At 38.6% G+C, this 12448-nt stretch overlaps 2 non-coding genes across 2 annotated transcripts; both read right to left on the reverse strand.

Annotated features, from left to right (window-relative positions):
* Positions 1-216: 216 nt before the first annotated feature.
* TRNAT-UGU lies at positions 217-289 on the reverse strand. Its single transcript has one exon. It is a non-coding gene; the product is annotated as a tRNA-Thr (tRNA).
* Positions 290-11324: 11035 nt separating this feature from the next.
* TRNAT-UGU lies at positions 11325-11397 on the reverse strand. The gene has a single exon. It is a non-coding gene; the product is annotated as a tRNA-Thr (tRNA).
* Between the last annotated feature and the right edge of the window lie 1051 nt (positions 11398-12448).

The following is a 12448-nucleotide window of genomic DNA, read 5'->3' on the forward strand; positions in this document are numbered from 1 at the left end:
ACAGAAGGAAGGGAAGAGACTTGGAGAATTGAAAAATAGGAGAATTTTAGTTATAATAAGGATATAAAAGATCCCAAAACAGCTATAATCAAATGAATTTAGCTAGGAAAGTATCTGGAATATTGGAATGTGAAGGGGTAGAAATTGGTAACTTGTTTTATTTTTCAGTATTTTCTAAGAACCTTATGACTTAATTAATTTTTAAAATAATCTAGCAGGCCCCAGCGAGATTTGAACTCACGACCCCTGGTTTACAAGACCAGTGCTCTAACCCCTGAGCTATGGAGCCTTTAACAGTTTTAATTTTAAATGGTAATACTATTATTCTTCAATAAGAACAAATTGACAAATTGTGTACTTAAATTGCAAGCATAAGGCTTTCTTTCTGGGTATGTTTATGACATCATGCCATCACTGTACTATGAATCATCTTATATTCTAGTTAATACAAACATATAAATAAACCTGAACAGCAACAAAACTGGTGAATGGAGAGTTAGAACGGGGACATTTATGCTATCAGAGTCTTTTCTGTGACCAGTCAAGCTCCTGTTGCACACACAATTTTATATGCTGAAAAGTTCTGCCACTGGGTTATACTGAGGCCTGTTCATCATGACAGTTTCCACACCTGAACAGTGAACATTATTTGCTATCACAAATAAATGCAGATAGAACACACTTTTGATCTATTCTATTTGCCTTCTGTGCATACTGAGCAGTGTTCTGCACTGGATTGCAATAGTTCACTCCAATATTCTTGATCTAACTACACTTGTTCTGCCTGTTCTTTCACTGGTCTTAGGAATAATTACTTATCATTTGTTGTGGTATAATATATATATACACTGCATAAAGCCACTACCAGAAATTGATGTAGGGTCTAAATGAACACCAGTACCCAAATATAGAATTATACTTATAACAAAAATGGTTGCGAAAATAAAAGAAGAGCAGAAGACAGAAAAAAAACTAAAGGATGTAAATTTGAAACATCTAAATTAAGTAATCTAAAAATAACAGCAAATCAGAGTCGCAGAGCACTGACATTTCAAAAAAATTAAACATTTTCAGTTCATTCTTTTTATTAATAAAAATGTTAATTATCAGGTACTCTGCAAAATCATACTAGTTTAGTCCCTCTCGGCATGCCATCTCTGTACTATGAATCATCTTATGCTGTGCAAATGTTTTCTAACTGCCCGTAAATATGATTGTTTAATATCCCAAGAAAATGCAATTTTAAAGTAGAATAATTCATTTAAAGTTCAACAAACTGCAATAAACCAAGAACTAAATACATACAATGATGCATGTATGTAAACTATAAATGAATAAATGCAAAATAATCACAGAGCACTGTCAGATTCAAAAACTTCAACCTGTTCCTGTTCTGCTTACCTTAAATAAAAAAATGCTACTTCCTCAGCTCCTCCCACAAATCAACTATACTTAATTTCTTTGCTGTTAAGAAGTGAGAGACAGAATTTTGTTAACTGGCCCTGGCTAAGATGTTTTAAAAATTCCAAGAAAAGTAACAACTTTAAAGTCAAATAACAGTTCTATGTTTAGCTTAAGAAGTTGCAAAACATATTAAGGACTTACTAAGTTTAGTGTTGTTGGTAGCCAGAAGTAAAGTGCATAAAACAAATGTCATGTTGGGGATCAAGATATACAAAATAGTGTTGGAGGAGATGTGTGCTGGAAGGCTGGTGGGTACTGAAAATTATGAAAGCCTGATGTAAAGGCTAGTATTGAAGTTATGCGGTAAATACATAATACACAAAGATGAAAACGGAAAATGGTATTGAATTAGTAACTTATGTTGCAAATTCAAGTGGAATAAATAAATACATTTCTTTGTTAAATTAAAGTGAAACAAAATAAAATAAACCAAGAGCAAAAGAAAGTCCATGTATGCAAATTCTAAATGAAAAAAAAATCAATCAAAAATTATTACAGAGCAGCAGTCACAGAGCACTGGTGTCTCTATAGCTTCAGCCTTTTTTTTCTGCTTACCTTAAGTAAAAATGTTACTTCTCAGTTCATCCAGTAAATCTGCTAGACTTTAATGTCTTTCCAGAGAAAGAATGCAACACTTTTAGCTGCTTTTCTGTAAAAAAAAAAAAAATTCTAAGCTTGTTTCCTGCCTTTCCTGTAACTAGTCTAGTCCAGATACAGATTTGCTCTATCCAGGACTGTTTGTAAGCGCCTGAGCCCCCCAAGCCTTTCTGTGCTGGAGGGAAGCCTTTTAGCTTATTGGTGGGAGTGGTAAGCACTAGGTAGCCTATCTACCACAAGAGGAGTGCTTTCTGACCGAGAAATTGTAGTTTATTGGCTGTTTGGGCAGTTTTTTTTCCATATCTTTCAACTTTCTGGTTTAAAAGCCCGCATTTGCACTTGTTTCCCACCTTTCATGTAACTAGTCTACTCCAGATACATATTTGCTATATCCAGGACTGTTTGTAAGCTTCGGAGCAATTCCAGTAAGTCTGCTCTTCAATTTTTCCCTTAGATCTGCTAGTTCTCTCATCTCCTGCACTTTTACTAGCTTATTAGTCTAGCACTTTACCAGACATCTTGTAGCAATTACTGTAGCACAAAAGTGCTGCTACCAGCACTAAACATTCTACAAAGAGACAGCTCCAGTACTTATTATTAATTCCCACCTCCAGGCATATCTAAAGGTCAGTTCCCTGTGCTTTCTCCTATTAATCTGAGAACTTGGGCATCCTGAGGCAATGTAGCAACTGCCTCATGTACACTGACAACCCTCTCCTCTTACCTCACAACACTCAGACTTGCGAGAGATGCACTTATATATCCAAATTGGAAGCCACACACTCTCCAGCCAAGACCGGAATAGCTGGCCAAGAGGAGAAGTCAGCACTGGCACCACACCACATGGAACACATAGCCCTCCAGAGCACACACCAGCGCTGCCCTCACATAAAAACACACCCACACACTCACTGTCACGGAGGCTCAATAAAAATCTACCCAAACAGCAGAGACCTCCAAGGCAGAAACACACTCGACCACCACAACACAGCACTACTCACGAGACATATAACTCTCCTAAACAGTGTGCCACTCAACCAAGGCCCCTAAGGCAAAGCAGCATGCCCAATACACTAGTCATAGATGACTTGATAATGAGACACACTGATGTCACACTGACTAGGTTGAATAAGGAGAAAGTAACAGTCAGCTAATGGCCACGGTGGTGCAGCGGTTAGCATTGTCACCTCACAGCAAGAGGTTCTCCCATTCAATTCTCGGCTGGAGCGCCTTCTTTGTGGAGTCTGGATGTCCTCTCCGTGGACGAGTAACGTATAAAGACATGCAGGTAGGTGCGTGCGTGAATGGGTGTGCCTTCTTTGAAGGTTGGGCATCGGGCTGGCAACTCGGCATCGTAAAAATCCACTGCCAATTATTAATGGACCGGAGTTCCACTGTGGCGACCCATAACCTGGAAAAGCTGAAAGATATTACTAACAATCAGCTGCCTGTCAGGTGCCAGGATCTGCCACATAACGCACTCAGGTCCTTCAACAACAGGTATAAATATGACTCTGTCATTGTACATGTGGGTGTGAATGACCTGAGACGTACCTCCCTGGACTACATGAAAAGAGACATGGAGGAGCTCTCAGATTATGTAGCCCAGGCAGATATGACCCTAGCCCTGAGCAGCCTTCTACCATCACCCAGAATTATACCACAGTATAAGCAGAAAATGATTGATTTCAACAATTGGCTATGTTTCTGGTGTCAGTCTAAGGGGATCCAGTATCTGTCTGCCTGGGATGACATGATTGACAGACCTCGATGCTTTGCCAGAGATGGCCTTCATCTGTCACCCATTGGTTTCAGATACTGGCCAAGGCTCTTGCCAACCCTATAGTGCCTTTTTTAAACAGTGTTCCAAAGACCAAATTACCATCATAACAGCTACAAACAAATGCAATCTGAGGTTCATGCTGCTCAGTGCTAGATATCTAAATCTCAAAATGCACTCACTCGAAGCACTGCTTAAAATGGTAAACATTGACATTTGTGCTGTAACAGAGACCTGGTTCAAGGCAGCAGAAAGCACTCCTGTACTACCAGGCTGTAACTCATTCCACACCTTTTGGCCCCAGAACTTGGACCGAAGCTCTAAAGGCAGTGATGTTTCCATATTCATAAAGGATGCGCACAGCTCCAGACTGGTAGCCCAAGATAATGCATCAGAGATACTTCAGATGCAGCTAACATGGCTAAGACAGAGATTCAGGTTGTCGCCTGCTATAGGCCCTCAACCATGTCCCAAGACTCACACTTCATGTTCCTAAGCACCATGGAGAATATTATGGTCCAACCTAACACTCTCATACTGAGCAACTTCAACTACCCCTCCATTAATTGGGAAAAGTACTCATGTACCAATACAATTGCCCAACATTTCCTAGAATTCATTAATTCCAGTGCCTTGAACCAGCTTGTTCTTACCCCCACTAGAGGTAGCAACATCCTTGACTTGGTCATTACTAACATGGGTGACTGTTGCTCTACACCAATAGTCAACTCCTCCCTGGGTAGATTCGACCACAAACTAATCACCTTGGAAGCCCACATCCCTCCCACCCACCCTACCCCCACAAATGTAACTACCATGAAGAACTTCTCTAAAGCTAACTTTGGGATCCTGAAAAGAGAGGTGGCTAAATTCACGGCACCCATGCAAATGGAGAATAGTTGCATGACCGCTGAATCATACACCAATGCACTGTACGAACACTTACACAAATGCATGGATCTTGTCATGCCCAGTAGAACCAAGACACTCTCCTCCAAAAAAAGGAAGCCAATCTGGTGGTCCCCTGCCATAAGCAAACTCTACCACAGTAGGAGGAAACTGATGCCGAATAAGGTGAAGTCCCAAGACTGGAAAAACTCCCTTATCAGCCTCAACAAAAAGTTGAGATCACTCATCAAATCCTCTAAAGCTAGCTATGAAAACAGAATTACAGCAGATAGTAAAGACAACCACAAAGCCTTTAATAGTTATGTAAAGAATCTCCACGGCAATACCCAAATTTGCACTGAGCTACTGCACAATGGCACCACCTATACCGAGCCAACAGATATTACCAGTATACTGGCTGACAGATTCAGTGCCAACTTTACCCCTCTCTCCCCCAACAAAGGACCAATCACAATACCAGTAGATTGCCAGGCACCCAGTATTACTGCTGCACAGGTTAAAACAGCACTGTCTAAGTTAAAGAATACAGCTTCTATGGGACCTGACAATATCCCTGGCTGTGTTCTACATGAACTACAGAGTCAACTGGCACCTCACCTGTGTGCCCTGTTTAATCACAGCCTCACCTCAGGCTTTGTCACTACTGAATGGTGCACTGATAAACATACCTCTTAACTGTACAGATTTTCGCAGAATGTCCAGATATTTGGCTCATATTTTTGGTCTGTTCCTCTGTCTCCCTGGAAAATCACTGGGATGATTTCAGAACTGTAGTTACTAAATAATGACATACATTTGATTTTCAGACCTCAAATCCTTCAGAAAACATATATTAAAACAAATACTGGTACTCTAGCACCTCTCCAAGTTTATAAGAGCAATATTCAAAATATGTCCCTAGTTGTATCCCCATGTTGTCAAGCTTTGTCCAGATGTTGTGCATTAAGAAATTTGAGAGGTATGCTGCTACAGTCATCCCTCTCCATAAAGGAGGAGTGACTACAGACCTTGGGAACTATCTCCCCATTAGCCTGATGAGTCTGATATGCAAAGCTATGGAACGCATCATCATGGACCTAATAAACAAGGATATAAGGAATCTCCAAACTCTGGATCCCACACAGTTTGGTTTTCTGAAGGGTAGATTATGCCTGCTCAACCTGGTTGACTTCTTTGAGTCAGTCACCAGAGCTGTGGATGATGGCAAGGTGGTTCATACAGCCTACCTTGATCTGGCCAAGGCCTTTGATAGCATTCCCCACTCAGGAATCATAGAAAAAGTCACTAATGCTAGGCATCAACCCCTATATCACTAGGTGGGTTGCAAACTGGCTCACAGATAGAATCCACAGTGTGAAAGTAGCTGACTCCAAGTCAGACTGCCAACCTGTCACAAGTGGAGTCCCACAGGGTTCAGTCCTGGGTCCTCTCCTGTTTGGTATATACTTCTTTGAAGTCCAGGCCATCACAAAGGGAATCTGGCTGACAAAGTTCACAGTCAATTGCAAATTGGGAGCTATTATTAACTCCCCAAATGATGCTGACATTCTACTGAAAGGCCTCACTAAGACCAAAGATTGTTGTCAGAACCATGGCCTTAAGCTCAATGCCAAAGAATGTGTCATCATCCCCTTTGGGAAAAACCTGGTTCCCATGAATTACCACATCAGCAGTAGTCCACTGAACACAGAAAGAGCTATAAGAGATCTGGGAACACAGATTGACAGCAACCTCTCTTTTGACCATCACATTGCCACTGTGGTCAGAAAGACCTTCTATGTGGCACATCTTATTGCTAAGGGTTTTGCATCCAGGAAGAAAGAGGTCATTGTCTCCCACTACTCTTCCCTTATTAGGCCAATCATCTAGTACAATGCCCCATTTGGCATGTACCTCACTAGATACCTGCAACAACTGGAGAGGCCGCAAAAGTACCTCACAAAGAAGATCCTAGGCCTTAAACACTTATCTTATATAGACAGACTTAAAAAACTCCAACTATTCTCTATCTCATATCGCCTACTTAGAGGGGATCTCTGCTTGACTTACAAATCCATGTCTGACTCAGCTCTGTTAGAAATGCTACATCTAAAGAAATCCCAATCCCTCCGCACCACATGCTCCAGAGACCTTAACCTCATTACCACAATCAACAGAACAAGCTGGAGGGACAGGTTCATAACCCAGAGACTGCCCATGCTATGGAGCAGACTTTCATACATGTCAAACAGAGCACCTCACTGGCCCTCGTCAAGAGAAATCTTGGGAAATAGAAAATTCACCCTGGGGATCACTCCAATGGATCTACTCGCCAGAGGTACTGGAAAAGGTCGGGTGGCATGATGCCAGGATAATCCTATGGACTAGGCTCGTAAAGGCTCCAAGGCCATTAGCCTACTAGACATCTATGAACCTATGGAATCTGCACACAGTTTAGGTGCATATAAAAACTGTCTGTGACTTGTAGTAGTGTTGTTGTTGATGGTATATAGGTTATTTGAATAAGGAATGTTCAACTGCAGCTTTCTTGGAACATGGCGACATGTTAGTCCTGCAGTCACACTGTGTAGTTGTCTCTAAATAAGGAAATTTATTTTAATTTTCAGTTTTCAACCCACAGGCATAGAAGGTGCAGCCCACATCTCTGCATTTTGCCCTTTGTCTCTGAAGGGATTAAGTACTGATTAAATGTTAAAGTAGAAAAAGTGTGCGTTGTCTTTTGGTATAACTGTGGTTAATTACTCTGATGTCAGCTGTGTGTGTGTGTACATGAGTGTCTGTGTGTGTGTGTGTGTGTGTGTGTGTGTGCGCGCAGGTCGGAAAGTATCTGGGCTACCACATTACACTGCACAGTAGGGGAAAAACTCCTGCCACTGAATCTAAGAGTGCAGTGTTTGCTTCAGAGACATGATAATGAGCCACTAACAAGATGCTGATCTGTACATCCTTATTCTACCTTCGAAGTGCAGATTATTTATGTATTTATTTTATATTTGATGACAGGGTTTCTCCGACTAGGCTACAAATGCCCATTTTCAGCAGAGGTCCGAGGAAAAAAACTCCAACAGAAAATAGAAATTTTACATATTAAATACATATAGAAATACATTCATCAGTATCACACATTATTGCATTACAGTGACACACAATACATTCATCAGTACCACACATTATTGCATTACAGTGCCACACAATACATTCATCAGTACCATACATTATTGCATTACAGTAGCATACATTAAACTGTGGCAAGTGAAATACATAGAAATACATTCATCAGAGGGATACATTCATAATTACATATTATATGCATAATAGTGCAATAGTTACATAGCTGAAATATTTTACTAGTTATGTTTGTACAATGATGTACGAAGAGGAGAAGATAAAGTAGGAGGTTTGTTTATTGAAGGGAAGGAAGAGAGAAGAGAAGTAGAATCACTGTCATATTATTGGGCAGTATGGCATTGCCCAATTAGCACTGGCATTGATAATCTTTCTGAATCTTGGGGCTGCTTAACTAACTAACTAACTAACTAACTAACTAACTAACTAACTATGTGGGTGAACTTTGGACGTTGTCAGTGTGATAAATTAGAATCTTCCCTAGAACAGAAAACTGGGAAGGGACAGAAGGAAGTGAAGAGACTTGGAGGATTAAAAAATAGGGGAATTTTAGTTATAATAAGGATATAAAAGATCCAAAAAGAGCCATCATCAGATGAATTTAGCTAGGAAAGTATCTGGAATATTGGACTGTCAAGGAGTAGAAATTGGCAACTTGTCTTATTTGAGTGGATTTTCTAAGATTTTTTATGAGTTAATTAATTTTTTAAAATAACCTATCAGGCCCCAGTTTCCAATTATATTACAGTCTTATCAAAATCATGTTAGGCAATTTTGTGGTATTGATTTTATTAGTGCGGTGAGGGCTGCATTTAAATGTTTTATGGTTAATTGTAATTTCAATTTAGTTTAATTTGAATATAGGTTTATGAATTCATATTAGGGTTTCTAATAATGTTTTTTTTGATTGTTTTATTGTGGTCTGTGTTTTTATTTTATTTTTTGTGTGTTTGTTTTAGTTTTTTTTTTCATTTTATCAAAGTTAGATTGCCTTTTTAAAAGTTTGGTATAGATGGTTAGTATTGCTTTCGCTGGGTGTATGTATGTTGGTTTTGTTTGTATACTGTGTGCTGTTTCTTGTTCCATTTTAGCATAAATGGGTCGGTTTTGTTAAATGATGACATGGGTAGAGTTGTGATAAATATTTGTTTTGGTGGGTAGGATGGTGACAGAAGTTTGCATCTAACAGATATAGATTTTTTAATCATTTATGTTTTCTGTGTCGTGTTAAGAAATATGTGTGCTTATGTGTGTGTGTGTTTGTATTTGTGTTACTTGTCTGTCTGTGTTTGTGTGGGTATTTTGTGTGGGTATCAGAATCTGAAGCAGGCTTGCATCCCTCTTACACTGCTACGATTGTAGTACTGGCCTCATCACAAACTATATTTTGTTAGGAACTCGGTGGACCATTTTGTCCTACTGGTGCACTTCTGTAATTGATACATAACATAGATTTTGCACACAGTTTAGGTGCATATAAAACCTGTCTGTGAATTGTAGTAGTGTTGTTACTGATGGTGTATAGATTATTTGAATAAGAAATGTTCAACTGCAGCTTTCTTGGTACATGGTGACATGTTAGTCCTGCAGTCACATGTGTAGTTGTCTCAAAATCAGGAAATTTATTATAATTTTCAGTTTTCAGCTCACAGGCATATAAGGTGCAGCCCACATCTCTGAATTTTGCCTTTTGTCTCCGAAGGGGTTAAGTAATTAATTAAATTTCAAAGTAGAAAAAGTGTGTGCTGTGTTTTAGTATAACTGTGGTTAACTACTATAAAGCCTTGTGTGTGTGTGTGTGTGTGTGTGTGTGTGTGTGTGTGTGTGTGTGTGTGTGTGTGTGTCTGTGTGTAAATGTAGGCTACCACATTACACTGCCTAGTAGGGAAACACTCCAGTCACTGAATCTAAGAGTGCAGTGTTTGCTTCAGAGACACGATAATGAGCCACTAACAAGACGCTGCTCTGTACAGCCTTGGTCTACCTTTGAAGTGCAGGTTATCACTTTCCTATTATTGGGTAATATGGCATTGCCCAATTAGCACTGGCATTGATAATCTTTCTGAATCTTGTAGCTGCTTAACTAAGTAACTAACTATCTAACTAACTAACTAACTAAATAAATGTGGGTGAACTTTGGACATTGTCAGTGTGATAAATTATAATCGTCCCTAGAGCAGAAAACTGGGAAGGGACAGAAGGAAGGGAGAATTGAAAAATAGGAGAATTTTAGTTATAATAAGGATATAAAAGATCCCAAAACAGCTATAATCAAATGAATTTAGCTAGGAAAGTATCTGGAATATTGGAATGTCAATTGGTAGAAATTGTTAATGTTTTTATTTTTCAGGATTTTCTAAGAACCTTATGACTTAATTAATTTTAAAAATAATCTAAAAAAACAAAGCTATTGCTTTTTACTCCTACTCATAAATCAGCCACTCCTTTCTTCTCTATAACCTCTAACAATGGTATCAACATCTTCCCAGACACTACAACCCGTCTACTAGGGGTAACTATCGATAATCATCTCAATTATGATGAACACATAAACGCCACCATTAAGTCTGTTAACAGAAAACTTGGCTCACTCTACAGAATAAAAACCTTCCTTACCCCCTCTGCAAGGAAAACAATTGCTCAGACCCACCTCATTTCCACCCTCTTTTATGCCTCTGTCATATATACCAATCTATCCAAAAGCAACCTCACTAAGCTCTCCATATGTTATAATAGCATAACCAGATTTATCACAAGTTCCGCCTTAAAACTCACCACTCTCTTAACATCAAACAACTAGGGTGGCTAGAACTCCAAACCCATATACTCTTTCATCAATTGCTTATAACACAAAAGATTCTACACCTCCTAACAACACCCTATCTTGTCTAATCTTATTACTCCTTACAATAATCTACCTACATTACGCTCTGCTAACAAGCTCCTAGTTTTATCCAGCAAAGCTAATAACAAAGCTGGTGATTCTCTTTTCGCTAACACCGTAGGTAAAGTCTGGAATCAACTTCCTGCTGAATTATCTACCATTAATTCTACTTTTCTTTTCAAGAAACATCTTAAAAAACATCTGAAAGCACACTGGCTTTGTCCATGTACTAACCCCCATTGATATCTTTTTTCTTCCATTCTATAATCTTAACTCTATTCCTACACCTGTATCCACTGCCTTCAACTCTACTCTTACTCTCCTATAATGAGAATAAGATACATTTGTTATTCCCTTTATCTAATAATTGCTCATAACTTTCTAGTGTGATTTTGTAAAAAAAAAAAAAAAAAAAAAAAAAAATATTTTTTTTATTATTTTACGTTTTCTGTATTTCCTGTTTGGAGCTTTTCTCCCCGGGCCTCTACTGAAAATGGACATATATCCAGCTAGACTAGCCCGGTCAACAAATGTAAAATAAATAAAAATAATAAATAATCTAGCAGGCCCCAGCGAGATTTGAACTCACGACCCCTGGTTTACAAGACCAGTGCTCTAACCCCTGAGCTATGGAGCCTTTAACAGCCTTAATTTTAAATGTAACACTATTATTCTTTAATAAGAATAAATTGACCAAGTTGTGCACTTAAATTGCAAGCATAAGGCTTTCTTTCTGGGTGTGTATATGACATCATGCCATCTCTGTACTATGAATCATCTTATACTCTAGTTAATACAAACATATAAATAAACCAGAACATCAACAAAACTGGTGAATGGAGAGTTAGAACGGGGACATTTGTGCTGTCAGAGTCTTTTCTGTGACCAGTCACGCTCCTGTTGCACAAACAATTCTATATACTGCAAAGCTTTGCCACTGGGTTGTACTGAGGCCTGTTCATCCATGACAGTTTCCACACCTGAACAGTGAACATTATTTGTTTTAACAAATAAATGCAGATAGCAGAACAGGCTCTTGATCCATTCTGCCTGCCTTCTGTGCATACTGAGCAGTGTTCTCCACTGGATTGTAGTAGTTCACTCCCATATTCTTGTTCTAACTACACTCGTTCTGCCTGTTCTTTCACTGGTCTTAGGAGTAATTACTTATCATTTGTTGTGGTATAATATATATACACTGCATAAAGCCACTACCAGAAATTGATGTAGGGTCTAAATGAACACTGGCACCCAAATATAGAATTATACTTATAACAAAAATGGTTGCAAAAATAAAACAAGTGCAGAAGACAGAAAAAAAAAAACTAAAGGATGTAAATCTGAAACGTCTAAATTAAGCAATCTAAAAATAACAGCAAACCAGAGTCACAGAGCACTGATATTCCACAAAAATTAAACATTTTTACTTTATTTTTTAATAAAAATATTAATTATCAGGTCCTCTGCAAAAATCAGATACTTTAGTCCCTCTGCACTCAGAAATGCTGTGCAAATGTTTTCTAACTGTCCATAAATATGATTGTTTAATATCCCAAGAGAAAACAATTTTAAAGTAGAATAAGACATTTAAAGTTCAACAAACTGAAATAAAGCAAGAACTAAATACAAACAATGATGCATGTATGTAAACTATAAATGAATAAATGCAAAATAATCACAGAGCACTG

This window comes from Protopterus annectens, chromosome 15.part0, assembly GCF_019279795.1.
Source record: "Protopterus annectens isolate FY-2018-M chromosome 15.part0, PAN1.0, whole genome shotgun sequence".
Taxonomy (NCBI): Eukaryota; Metazoa; Chordata; order Ceratodontiformes; family Protopteridae; genus Protopterus; species Protopterus annectens.